The following is a 13,280-nucleotide window of genomic DNA, read 5'->3' on the forward strand; positions in this document are numbered from 1 at the left end:
AAGAAATAAAATTTTAATTTTGTTTTTGTTTTGTGTTTTAAGACATAGAAGCTGGGCTGGAGAGATGGCTCAGTGGTTAAGAGCACTGACTGCTCTTCGAGAGGTCCTGAGTTCAAATCCCAGCAACCACATGGTGGGTCACAACCATCTGTAATGAAATCTGATGCCCTCTTCTGGTGTGTCTGAAGATAGCTACAATGTACTTATATATAATAAATAAATCTTTAAAAAAAATAATATTAAAAACAGGCAGAGAAGCCAAGCTGGTAGCTCAGGTCGCCTCCGAACACTTAAGAAACTCAGCAGGACTATCCCCATGAATTCAGCCTCATTTACATACTGAGTGCAAGACCTGTACTGGGTTACTCAAACTGTCTCACAAAAATAAAAGACAGCAGGAGGGAGAAATGGCTTAGTGGTTAAGAGCACTGGTTGTTCTTCCTACGAACCCACACAGCAGAGCCTATAATTCCATTTCCAGGGGACCTAACACCTTCACACAGACATATATACAGACAAATATAAAATAAAAATAAACCACAGATGCACACTGTTGATCAAAAAAAAAAAAAAGATAAAAGGAAAAAAGAAAAAGAAAAAGGACAAATGATTTATCAACCAGATAAGGAAAAGATAGGAAAACTGAGAGCTCTTAAGAAATGTAGTTTGGGCTGGAGAGATGGCTCAACGGTTAAAAGCACTGACTGCTCTTCCAGAGGTCCTGAGTTCAAATCCCAGCAACCACATGGTGGCTCACAACCATCTGTAATGGGATCTGATGCCCTCTTCTGGTGTGTCTGAAGACTCATAAAAATAAATCTTTTAAAAAAAAAAAAAAAGAAAGAAATGTAGTTTAAGCTGGGTGGTGGTGGTGCATGCCCTTAGTCCCAGTGCCTAGAGACAGAGGCAGACTGAATTTAAGGTCAGCCTGGTCTACAGAGTGAGTTCCAAGGTCAGCCAGGGCTACACAGAGAAACTATGTCTCAAAAAAACAAAAATAGGGGTTGGGGATTTGGCTCAGTGGTAGAGCGCTTGCCTAGCAACCGCAAGGCCCTGGATTCGGTCCCCAGCTCCGAAAAAAAGGGGAAAAAAAAAAACCAAAAAAATAAAAAATAAAGAAATATAGTTTAGTAACCAAAGCAAATACAATTCCTCGAGGACAGCAAGATAGGTCACAGGTAATAAACACTATTTGCTGCCAGCCTGATGGCCTGAGTTCAATCCCTGGGATTCACAAGAAAACAGATTCTAAGTTACACTCTGACGCTTGACAACCATCATACTTTAAATTTTAAAAATAAAAAACAAGACACTAGTCATAAAAAATACAATTCCTAGATACTAAATAATCTCAAACTATTATCAAAGTTTAAAATACTTTTACTTTTTCTGTGTATGCCTATTTGCCTGCATGTGTATTTGCTCACCATGAGCAAGTTGTATATGAGTAGACAAAAAGAGAGCACCAGAACCCTGTAGATATCATGTGGATACTGGAAAACAAACCAGGTCCCCTGGGAAAGCATCAAGTACCCTTTTTTTTTTTTTTTTTTTTTTTTTGTTTCTTTTCAGAGCTGGGGACCGAACCCAGGACCTTATGTTGCTAGGCAAGCGCCTACCACTGAGCCAAATCCCCAACCCCAGCATCAAGTACTTTTAAGCAATGAACTCTCTCTCTAGCACCTATTATCAAAGTATAAATGGGAGCCTGATGTATGAACAGCATGACAACAAAGGTCAGAACGTACTAAGGAGTCACCTACATCAACTAGTTCTAAACCATCAACCCTAAAGACACAAATACTAGCCTAGCTTACTGACCACACCCCATACCTATCACATTCTACACACAGGAAAGAGTAGATGGGCCCTGTAGTGAGTTTTGAAAATACATGTCCAAGTGAAAATGTAGTAGGCCCAGATTGTGGAACTAGTAGTTCAAATATCCAAATGAGAGTTGTGAAAGTTCAAGTAATAAGAAATAATTTTACGGGGTTGGGGATTTAGCTCAGTGGTAGAGCGCTTGCCTAGCGAGCGCAAGGCCCTGGGTTCGGTCCCCAGCTCCGAAAAAAAGAAAAAAGAAAAAAAAAAGAAATAATTTCACACTGGAAATGGCTCACCTGGTCCTCAGAGGGCAAGCCTCCACATCAAGTTAAAAACTACATTCCTAGTCATGTCCTTCTACATGAGTTCTTTACTTTCAGTTTAGCACCAGAATACCCCTCCACCCCATCCCCCAAATCCAAACAGGTTTCCAGGTTAGCCAGGACAAGATGGCTCATATCAGTAAACCTAACACCCAGGAGAGAGAGGCAAGAGGACTACTATAAATTAGAGCCGGCCAGGGCCAGCCAGGTGGGATGGCTATAATCCGAGCACCACTAGAGGTAGAAACAAGAGCTGAGTGGAGTGTGGTGGCACATGCCATTAGTCCTAGCACTATGGAGGCAGTTAAGAAAACTTACTGTTCTTAAAAGAGGATCTGAGTCCAGTTACCAGCATCCACACCTCCAATTCTAAAGGATCTGATGTTTTCTTCTGACCGTCTCACCAGGCATATAGAGAGCACATATATACATTAAGCAAAACATTTCTTTGGCTACACAGGATTTGAGGCCAGACTGGCTTACCTAAGATCTTGTTTTTAAAAAAAAAAAAATTTAATACCAGCCCCCTTGGTATACAGAGCTAGTTCCAGACAGCCAGAGCTACAGAGAGAGACTCTGCCTCATAAAAACAAACATCACCGAATAATAACAAAACTGGCTTTCAGGAAACCAAAAAATAGGCTATGAGAAAAAAGAATCCTCATTACAGGTCAGCACCTTTATATGGATGGAATCATAATGGTAACCAGTTGATCACTCTTCCTTCCCCATTTACCCCCTTCACGTGTGCTTATTGCATAACCGAGGCTGGCCTTGAATTCACTATCCTCCTACCTCAACCTCTTTAGTACTGGCATAATTTCTGGTTTTCATATTTAATTTTCTCCTTTGCTGATATTTTTAGTTATATGTATATGTCTCTGTTTGGTATGTGCTTGTAAGTACAGATGCCCACGGGATCAGAGCCTTTGTATGCCCCCAGAGCTGGAGTTACAGATTTTGTGTGCTGGGAACTGAACTCAGGTCCTCTGCAAATCAGTACAAACTTTCTTAACAAAGAGTCTTCATTATATAGCCCAGGCTGACCCTGAACTTCTGCTCCTCCCACTTTCTTCTCGGGAATGCTGGGATTACAAATGTTCACTATCACACCTAAGTTTATTACAAACTGGAGTTCAAGCCCAAGACTTTCTACATGTAGATAAGCACCACACCAACTGCGGCACATCCTTAGCCTCTCCAAGTCCTTTTACTGTAATAAAACGTGTACAGTTTATCACCTAAGTATTTAAGTATGCAATTAAACTCAGTGACTTTAAATATTTATAGTGTTGTACAATCACCAACACCATCCATTTCTTTACTTCTTTTAATCTTGTAAAACTATGGATTACATGGTAATTTCCCACTATTCTCCTACTCCTCTTCTGCTATTCTACTACTCCACTTTTCATATGTTGTTTTGGTTTGGTTGTTGAGATGGGGTTTCTCTATGTAGCCTTGGCTACCCTGGAATTCTGTACACCAGGCTGGCCTTAAGCTCATAGAGACCGGTCTGCCTCTGCCTCTAGAGTACTGGGACTAAAGGCATGTATCACCTCTGACTTATGGTTTTTGACTACTGAATTCCTCAACAACTGAAATCATACAGTGCTTTCCTTACAACTGACTTATTTCAATTACCATGACATGTAACATAAGAGTGCCCATCGGGGCTGAAGATATGGCTCAACAGTTAAGAGCACTGACTGTTCTTCCAGATTCCAGAGGTCCTGAGTTCAATTCCCAGCAACCATATGGTGGCTCACAATCATCTGTAATGGGATCCAATACCCTCTTCTGGTGTGTCTGAAGACAGCTACAGTGCACTTATATATAATAAATGAATAAATCTTTTTTATTTATTTATTTATTTATTTTCTTTTTCTTTTTTTTCGGAGCTGGGGACCAAACCAGGTGGCCTCCATAAGCATCTACACTCAACTTGCACATACTTACAGATTCATATACATGTATTTAAAAAGATTTTAAGTCCTCTACACAAAGGATGAAATACTATTGAATGAGAAAAGGAATAAAATTCTGATACATACTATCTAATCAATCAACTTTAAGAAACAATCATACTGGGGTTGGGGATATAGCTCAGTGGTAGAGCGCTTGCCTAGCAACCGCAAGGCCCTGGGTTCGGTCCCCAGCTCCGAAAAAAAAGAAAAAGAAAAAAAAAAAGAAAGAAAGAAACAATCATACTAAGCCAAATAATCCAACATAGAAAATACCATATTGCATCATCATTCCATTTATACTTGAAACATGGGGCTGGAGAGATAGCTCAGTGGTTAAGAGCACTGACTGCTCTTCCAAAGGTCCTGAATTCAAATCCCAGCAATCACATGGTGGCTCACAACCACCTGTAATGGAATCTGATGCCCTCTTCCGGTGTGTCTGAAGACAGCTAAATAAATAAATCTTTAAAAAAAAAAAAGCAACTATACTTGAAACACAAAATTCAGAGAAACAAAGTAGAGTAAAAGTTATCAGGGGCTACAAGGAAAAATTGAAAGTTACTTGTTTAATGATTACAGAGTTTCTAATAGATCAACGTTTTAGCAATAACCATTGATGGTTGTAACATGTGGATGTAACTAATGCTGCAGAACTGTATACTTTAAGATGGCTTAAAAGGTAAATTTTTGTTACAATGTATACAGTACAATGTAGGGTAAAGTGACACACATTATGACCTTAGTACTCTGGAAGTAGAGGCTGCAGTAGTAGTAGGAATTCCAGGCCAGAATGGGCTACATGAAACTGTATCTTTAAAAAAAAAAAAAAAGGCAAGTTGCCAGGCTTGGTGGCACAGGCCCTAAATCCCAGCACAGGGAAGATGAGGCAGCCAGGATATTTAGCGGGACCCTGTCTCAAAAGGGTGGAGATTGTTGGGAAAATAGCTCAGTTGGTAAACTGTTTCCTGAGTTGAATACCTAGCACCAACAATAAAAAGATAGGCATTATGATCCATGCTTATAATGTCAGCACTGGAGAGGTGTAGACAGGAGAATCCTTGGGACAAGATGGCTGCAACCTAGCCTAACTAACAAGTCATAGGTCCCAGGAGAGACTCTGTCTCAAAAAAGGTGGGAACTGGTGAAATGGCTCAATAAGTACCTACTGCCAGGCTTACAGACTGAGTTTGATTCTCACAACCCCCATGGTAGGATAAGAGAACCAACTCCAACTTGTCCTGACCTCAGAGACTGAGAAATTCAGAGACTCTGTTTACAGTAGCTTGGGCTACATACACAAAATTATTATTTCAAAGGAAAATGAAAAAGCAATAGCGGTGGCTAATATTTAGTGAATATTGTATGTATACCAGACATTGTCCTAAGAGCATTACATGTATTATATAATAAACATAGGCTGGGGAGACATAGCTTAGTGGGAGATTGACTGTCTAAAATTCACAAAGCTATGGGCTCTTTTTCTAGTGCCACAAGCTCAGAATGGTGACCCATGGGGGAAAAAAGTGCAGTATCACATTAAATAAATAATCTAACTCACCAAAACAACAATACTACATGAGACGGCTGTATACATTAACCTTATTTCAAATGAAGAACTGAAGCTTGAAGACGTCGATTTGTCCACTGTCAGTGTTAGTGAAGGGTACATGGATTCAATGTCAGATTTCTGAAACTCTAGTTATCAACTCTACTACACTGAGTTATACACCATGACAGAATTGTTATAAACACACTCAGATCAGGCTTGTAGGCACAAACCTTTAACACCAGTACTCTAGAGGCATAGGCAGGCAGATCTAAGTTGTGACAAGCCTAGTCCCTATAGCCAGTTCCAGGCCACCCAGGGCTAAACAGTGAAACTGTCTCAAATAAATAAATCAAAGTTTTTCAATAGTTTTATTATCTACATAATTCTGATTCTGAACCAAGCCATTAACATCAGTTTATACGTCTATGCATGGTGGCAAATTTCTATTTCAAGAGCACATTTAAGAGCTGAGTATATAATATAGTATGAGTATGAGTTTGAGTATAGTAGACTAATACTTAAGCCTAAAGTATATTTATTTAACAACCTTCCCTTAGCTAGTAATGACAGCAGCCAACTGTAGTGCTTAGAAAGTACAAGTGGAAGGGGTTGGGGATTTAGCTCAGTGGTAGAGCGCTTGCCCAGGAAGCGCAAGGCCCGGGGTTCGGTCCCCAGCTCCGAAAAAAAAAGAAACAAAAAAAAAAAAAAAAAAAAGAAAGTACAAGTGGAAAGATTAGGTGTTTAATGCAAGTTTAATTCAAATCCAGCCTGGCTATGAGAGACCCTGTATTTAATGGGGGTGTGGGTGGGGCAACAATAATTCTCCCATCAAAAATTCTTCCTTAATGTGAAGAGCTACAGAAACCTAGGATCCTAACGGTAAGAATAGACTCAAGCCCAGTAAGAAAATTCTGTAAGGAAGCTGGTATTTGAGTGGTAGAGAACTTGCCTAGCATGCATAAAGAAAGCCCTGGATTCAATAGGCAAGGATGTTAGGCCAGCTGAGAAACGAGCCCTACCTATCCTACACTACAGAATACATATATTATATATAATTCTATAAATTTTATAGATAGATAAGCATTTATATAAGTGTACTAGTTAAGGAGTTAAAACTCAGACTCAAGGGGTTGGGGATTTAGCTCAGCGGTAGAGCGCTTGCCTAGGAAGCACAAGGCCCTGGGTTCGGTCCCCAGCTCCGGGAAAAAAAAAAAAAAAAAAAAAAGAAAAAGAAAAAAAAACTCAGACTCAAAGATTTTAAGTGTCTCAATGCAGCTTAAGACGGCCTCAAACCTGACATCCTCTTACCTCAGCCTCCTAAATTCTAGGATTAAACTCCACTAAGCCTGGCATCAGATTCAACTAGTATGTATCCTCAGGATGGTAATATAGTGCTAATTACTTTCCACATTGTCATAGCTGTTGACACTTTTCCCTTTGATCCTCACTAGCTTGGTAACTGTGGCATATTTAATCAACAGGAAGTTGGAAACTAACAATAGTGAGGCACAATCCATAGTTCAGAAAATGACCTGGGTGATCAAGGGAAACTACTAAACTCCTTCACTTATATCCAATTAGTCTGAACTTAATAAGCAAGCCTAGAGTGAGGGGGAAAAAAATCCAAACTACCTCCAGTGTATGTCCTCTACATATCAAGCCTTTTGTTGTTTTTATTAAGAAACGCACCCCACACTTGATTTCATTAGCTCAACGTCAATTGTAAAGTTAAAGGAAAAGCACATTATTTACAACGCCAAAAGGAATCTAAAGCACGAATATGTGGAAACATCACTCTCTTCCTACATTCGTCCAACGGGTACAGAACCCACCAGTCACCCTCGCCCGCCTCCCGGTTCTACGGGCCCGTGGGCCAGGTTCTGAGCTCTCGCACCTTCCTGTCTGGGTGTCTGGGTGGGCGGCCAAGGTTACTTGCAGGGCACAAGAACTCCGTATCTAGTGATGTCTCAGAACGGGATCACAAATAGAAGGGGAAAGAAAAAGAAATCCCTCCTGCAGCTCCACAGAACTGAGCGCCGGAACCGCTACCACGCGCAGGTCGCTCGCCCCACAGCTGGCCGCTCCGCGGTGGGACCGGTAATTCTACGGCCGCCTCGGGCCCCGCCCCGGGCCCGCGACCGTTCCGGGGCGTTCCTGCCGCGAGCGGCGCCTCCCTCAACACACCACCGCTAGGCTGTCTTCGCGAGCGAGGCCGCGGCAGCCCCGTGTCTTCGAAGTCACGGCCCCTAGGCCGCGCGGGCCGACGATTACCAGAGCCGTCCGGACCGCTGACCCTATCCCAGCAGCTCGGGCACGCCCTCTCTCGTATCCTGGGCCCTTACCAAGGCAGCGTAGCCCCCGCGGCCCGCTCCTCCTCCTCCTCAGCGGCCGCCACGGACCCAGCGTCCCGGAGACCGGAACTTCCTCCCGGTGGGCTCCGGCTTCCACAAAGGCGTCGCGCCACCGCCTTCAGCGCTGGGCCCGCCGGGAGATGAAGTACGGGCGCAAATCCCGCCGCCTCCTCTCCCGCCGTGCCCTGCGCGTAGCGGCTTTGACGGCTGGTGGATCCGCTACCCAATGGAAAGGCACGCTGCTAGCCACTGCCCAATGAAAAGGCGCGCTTCTCCGCAGGGCCTGCTGGGAGTTATGGTTTGGCCTCAGTGGTGTCGCTGCTTCTCTGGAGCTTTCCTCGCAAGTGTGCAAGATGTCCAGGTGGCTTTGACATCCTAGGTTTGCTCCCTGCCAAGTGCTGCGGGACGGTCTTAGCCTTGCCCCTTTGGAAAGAGAGGAATTGTCAGTTCGTGTGCAGAAGATGGAAGAGGATCTTTTCGGTCTTATTCTCTTAAGGCAAAAGGCTGCTGGCTTTTCGGCTACAGAAGACTCCGTCTACCTAAGTCCAGAGCATAAGAGCAAAAGTAACGCTAGAGTTGAAGAGGTATTAGGACCCAAAGACTCGTCCTTTTTACCTACCGGTAGCCTTCTGGTCAAAAACTCCAAGCAGAAATCAACCGTGTTAAAGGTTCAGTAGCTCAACCCATAAAAGAAAATACAACTTGCTTCCACAGGGCCTTGCTAGCTCTGGGCAATAAATGTAGACACGTGTGACTCGTCACAAAAACTGCACATCATAATTCTAACGGAAAACAAGTAAAGGAACTGTTGATTCCCAACCTTTTTCAGAATCTTCCAGCTAATGATCTTAAAACACCTGACTTCAAGTTCTGAGGAAGCTTGTCTAAATTGTAAGGAGCTTGCTGGTCCCAGCCACCTGGTGCCATGTGTGTATGCCCTGGCGATATGACCTGATGTTGTAGCTTAAATTCAATACTTTAAGGTCAAAGAAAGACGCCTGGAGAAATAGCTCATCAGCTAAGAACACTGGCTGCTTTCCAGAGGTTCAATTCCCAAAACCCACACGGCAGTTCACAATCCTCTGATCCTTCAGTTCAGTGGAATCCAGTGCCCTTTTCTGGCCTCTGAGGGGCCATATGTGTGTACATATGTGATGAATAAAAGATCAATAAATGCTGCTACCGTAAATGCCCACTGGAAAAAAGCTGGGCATGGAGCCTAGAAGTGATGGTGCAAGATTCTAATCCCACCACTCCAGAGGCAGAAATAGATGGATCTCGGAGTTCAAGGCCAACCTGGTCTACAGAGTGGGTTCTAGTACAGTCTGAGCTACAAAAAGAAACGCCTATCTCAAATAAATAGATGGATAAATAAATACATAATATATAAAACACACACACATACACACACATGTACATATACACTCTCAGGCTGAACTGAGACCAGTGTGATCTACATAACAAGATCTAGGACAACCAAGATTACATAGTAGAGAAACTTTGTCTCAAAAAAAAAAAAAAAAAAAAAGACAAGGTCTCTCATAACTCAGGCTGACTTCCAGTTCACTATGTACCCAAAGCTAGCCCAGATCATCTACCCGTCCCTACCTTCCAAATACTGGGACTACTGCAATGCACAGCCATGCTCATCTGGTGGGTTGTGTGTACACATGAATGTGGAAGCTAGAGATCAACTTTCAAGTGTCTGCCTCGGTGGTTCTTCGCCTCACTTTTCATTATTATTTTATGCGAATGGGTAGTTTGCCTGTATATCTGTGCCTGGTGTCTATAGAGGCCAGAAGAAGGTTTTGAGCCTCTGGAACTGGAATTATAGACATTTTTAGTCATCATTGTGGGGGCCGTGAATAGAATCCACTTCTAGAACAGTCAGTGCTCCTAACCACAAAGTCATCCCTCTGCGCCCTTCACTTTATGTTTTGAGGCAGAGTCTCTCACTAAACCTGGAGTTCACCAATTCAACTAGACTGGCTGGCTAGGAAGTGCCCGGGACTTGTTTCTACCTGACTCCAGCACTGGGACTATAGATGAGTGCTGCCATGCTCAACACTTTTACCCAGGGGTTTGAGAGTCAAACTCAGGTCTTCACATTTGCTTAAGTGCTTAACCAACTTAGCCATCTCCCCCAGCTTTCTCTGTTTGCTTAAAAGACCTCAAAGTGGTTTTAGGAATGGAGAAATGGCTCAGAAGTTAAAAACAGTGATTGATCTTGCAAAGGAACCAAGTTGGGTTCCCAGCATCCACATAGTGTTTTATAACCATCCATTTCCAGTTCCAGGAGATCCGATGCCATCTTCTGACCTCCACAGGCATTAGGCATGCACATGGTGCAGACATACCTGCATGATACATGGACAAGACACCCATATACAGCATTAAATAATATCCTTTTAAAGGGTCTTGATATATAGCTTCCTTTGTCCGGAAACTGGAGACAATCCTACTGCCACAGACTCTACAGTGCTAGGACTCTTTAAGTAGGTATATCCTACTTAACTCAAAGAGAGGTTTGGGGGGTTTTTTTGTTATCATTGTTATTTTAGGTTTTGTTGTTTTGTTTTGTTTCTGAAACAGTGTTTCCCCATGTAGCTTTAGCTGTCCTAGAACTCACAGAGATTTGCCTGCCTCTGCCTCTCTAAGTGCTAGGACTAAAGGTGTTCTGAGGGCTAAAGTTATGTTTTAAGTTTAAATTACTATGCTTAAGAAATCAATAAAATGGGTTGGAGAGATGACTCAGCCGTTAAGAGCACTGACTGCTCTTCCAGAGGTCCTGATTTCAATTCCCAGCAACCACATGGTGGCTCACAACCATCCGTAATGGGATCTGATGCCCTCTTCTAGTGTGTGAAGACAGCTACAGTGTACTCATATTCATAAAATAAATAAATTAGTTTTTTTAAAGAAAGAAAAAAATCAATAAAATGGGCTGGAGAGATACCTCAGCAATTAAGAGCACTGACTGCTCTTCTAGAGGTCCTGAGTTCAATTCCCAGCAACCACATGGTAGCTCACAACCATCTGTAATGGAATCTGATGCCCTCTTCTGGTGTGACTGGAGAGATCAAAGGTGTGCTCACACACATGAAATAAATAAATTTAAAATAAAAAAATATAAGACAAAAATGCCTCTAACCTGTAATCTCTACTTGGCCCAAAGATAGATAACTTCCTGGAATGTTGTTCACATAAAATAACAAGCCATGTGTTTTCACTTCTGTAAACAAGGTTGGTCGCTCCAGCTGCACGGAATGTAGTTGGTCATATGTAGGTGTGAGGTATGTAAGCAGGAAGCACATTAGGATGTTGTATGCTTGCCCCCAATGGACAAAAATGGAAAGTGCATAGCCTTGTGGGTTTTGTCTTTATAAGCAGCAGACTAATAAAATTCATTATGTAGACAGGCTGGCCTTGAACACACAGAGATCTGCCTGCTTCTATCTCTCTAAGTGCTAGGAATAAAGGTGTTCTGAGGGACATTCTCTGGAAATCCCATATGTAGTGGTGAATAGTTAATCCACTTTGAACTCCCTACCGACAGGTGATTGTGCTTCTAGCCACCCACCAGAGTTGTCTGGATTCGCAAATAAAACATGCAGGCATGCACACACGCACCACACACACACACACACACACACACACACACACACACACACACACACACACACACAAGATCAGCTTAGTTTTGATATGCCTTGACTAGTTCAACGGCTAGTCAATGCCTGGGCATTTCCAAACCTCCAAACCACTTTCCCAGGTTCTTACATGTCAGAGGGCTCTTATTTCTGATCTCTCTGCTTCCTAGTTATGGTGTGGTCCATCCTACACCCCTCTCATGGCGGAATCCCCCTTCTTTTACCCAGTGTTTCTTGCCTAGAAATCCTAAAAGTCCTGCCTCTTTCTCCCTGCCCAGCCATTGGCCACTGGCCCTTTATTGATCAGTCAAAACCAATTAGGGACAGGGACCCTCAGCATCTGGACATCCAGATTCCCGAGTGACTTTGGGAGCCAAATTAAGACAAAGTATTAGAACCCAATACCCATGTCCATCATATTGGCCAGTATTTAATAAAGCTTGCTTCAAATTTGGCTCTAAAATCTGTGGTAGTGATCTTATTCTCACCTGGTAGAATTAACATTTTCTGGAGGCCCCAGCGAGATCAGACCACCCACCCAAACTTTCACTCAGGGATGCTGGGGCTGAAGACCCATCTCAGAGTTGTACGCCCAGAGACACTGCAAGGCTCCACAGCATGCTTTCAGTGCCGCAAAGGAATAAACTATAGTGCTGAGAAAAACAGCCACTATCCACAAAGGCCTTCTCTGGAAGTTACCTCTGGTTCTCTGTGGGATCCTGATCTGGAGCATGGAGGTTTTTGACAAGACCCAAATACTCTCCTGTCCAGGGCAAAAAGCGAGATGTTACCCATCTACCTGTTTCCAGTTGTTTGAACTGTTTTTCTGTTTTGTGTGAGCAGTTGAGTCTGTGTTTTCTGGTGTGTTGATAAGTTTTGTTGCAAACATGGTTCCTGAGAAGGATATGGGTCAGGATCAGTTGAACCTTATGAATGATGGTGGCCACTGCATGTTTTGTTTAGGACTGGTCTCCTTTGAGTGTGTGATCTTTCTGTGTTTTGTGTTTATTGGTTTTGATTTTGCTCTCTCTGCCTCTCCCGGCTGCTACCTGCCACTACTAACATTACTTGCCATGACTGCTTTAATGGTCATGGCTCAGAATTTGTTTATGAGCTTTCTGGCCATTGGGTTCAGTTTAGCAGGGATCCAAACATCTTTTGTGTGTGGATACTTTTAAAGTTGTTTTACCAGGCATCGGTGATATACCCTTAAACCCAGCTCTCATTAGCAGAGGCAGGTGGAGTTCTGTGATTTCAAGGCCAACCTGGTCTACAAAGTGAGTCCTAGGACAACCAGGGATACACTAAGAAACCCGAGCTCAAAAAACAAACAAACAAACAAAACCAACAACAAAAAACTTAAGTTGTTTCATGATGTTCTACTTTAGCGGGAAGCTGGCTCTAGAGTTGGGTTATGGTTCTCCCTTCTCTAGGCCCAAGCATGGTTATTTAAGTTTCTTCTATGTCCTGTGTCAGGCAGGCCCCCTGACTCTGTAACAGGAAAAAGAAAGCAAAACAGAACATCCAAAAAAGGACCATTGGTTTCATCTAACAGCCTAAAACTGCCTAAGTTTTGTAAGACTATCATATAAACTATCTGTACCTCATGATTCATA

General features: G+C 42.8%; 1 protein-coding gene across 1 annotated transcript in view; it reads right to left on the bottom strand.

Moving 5' to 3' along the window:
* Positions 1-8,156, bottom strand: part of Rbm6 (RNA binding motif protein 6) — a 97,533-nt gene extending 89,377 nt beyond the window's left edge. The window contains exon 1 of the mRNA XM_032910572.1: positions 8,006-8,156. The gene's annotated coding sequence lies outside the window, so the exon portion shown is untranslated. The remainder of the gene's footprint in view (positions 1-8,005) is intronic.
* Positions 8,157-13,280: the final 5,124 nt, after the last annotated feature.

The sequence above is a fragment of the Rattus rattus genome, chromosome 8 (assembly GCF_011064425.1).
Source record: "Rattus rattus isolate New Zealand chromosome 8, Rrattus_CSIRO_v1, whole genome shotgun sequence".
Lineage (NCBI taxonomy): Eukaryota > Metazoa > Chordata > Mammalia > Rodentia > Muridae > Rattus > Rattus rattus.